This window comes from Gavia stellata, unplaced genomic scaffold (genome assembly GCF_030936135.1).
Source record: "Gavia stellata isolate bGavSte3 unplaced genomic scaffold, bGavSte3.hap2 HAP2_SCAFFOLD_111, whole genome shotgun sequence".
In the NCBI taxonomy this organism is placed as follows: domain Eukaryota; kingdom Metazoa; phylum Chordata; class Aves; order Gaviiformes; family Gaviidae; genus Gavia; species Gavia stellata.
Window position 1 is genome coordinate 1,751 of NW_026777101.1, and position 750 is coordinate 2,500.

Here is a 750-nt window from a genome sequence, read left to right on the forward strand (position 1 = left end):
GCCCGGGCGCCTGGTCTGCCTCGGAAGCGAGCGAGGTGCGTGTTTGCCAGGTCGTCGGCCGGGAGCGCGGGCTCCCCGCCCTCGCCGTTGGCGGGGCTTCGTTGCCCCCGCCGTCCCGTCCCGTGTCGTGTGTGTGCTCCGGTACGGTGAGCCGAGGCGCGAGGCCTCTCCGTCGCGCCGCGTGGCGTCCCCTCCGCGCGGGCGGGCGGGGGCGGGCGGGCGGGCGGGCGGTGGGCCTCCCTCAGCGAGGAGAAAGGGGCCGCGTTTGGCGCGCGGTCCCGGCCCCCCCGCGCGCGCGGGGCGGTGCCGAAAGGCAGACAACTCTTAGCGGTGGATCACTCGGCTCGTGCGTCGATGAAGAACGCAGCTAGCTGCGAGAATTAATGTGAATTGCAGGACACATTGATCATCGACACTTCGAACGCACTTGCGGCCCCGGGTTCCTCCCGGGGCTACGCCTGTCTGAGCGTCGCTTGACGATCAATCGCCGGCTGCGCCGCCGCCGCCCTCGTCCGGGCGGCGGGCCGCAGCGGCGCGGCTGGGGTGCCTCGCAGGCCCCGCGTGCGGCGGCCCCGGGCCGGAGAGCGGTTTGCCCGCCTCCCGGCGCCGCGGTCGGCCGCGCGGGCCTTCGTCCCCCTAAGTGGAGACTCGGGGAGCGCTCCGAAGCTCCCCGCTCCCGGAGCGCCCGCTGGGCGGAGCTCGTCCCGCCGGGGGCCGCCAGGGTGCGTCGGGCCGGCCGGGCCCGGTCGC

The 750-nt window shown here is 76.0% G+C and overlaps 1 non-coding gene across 1 annotated transcript; it reads left to right on the forward strand.

The window, feature by feature from the left end:
- Positions 1 to 319: 319 nt before the first annotated feature.
- Positions 320 to 472, forward strand: LOC132321664 (5.8S ribosomal RNA). Its single transcript, XR_009484828.1, has one exon. It is a non-coding gene; the product is annotated as a 5.8S ribosomal RNA (ribosomal RNA).
- Positions 473 to 750: the final 278 nt, after the last annotated feature.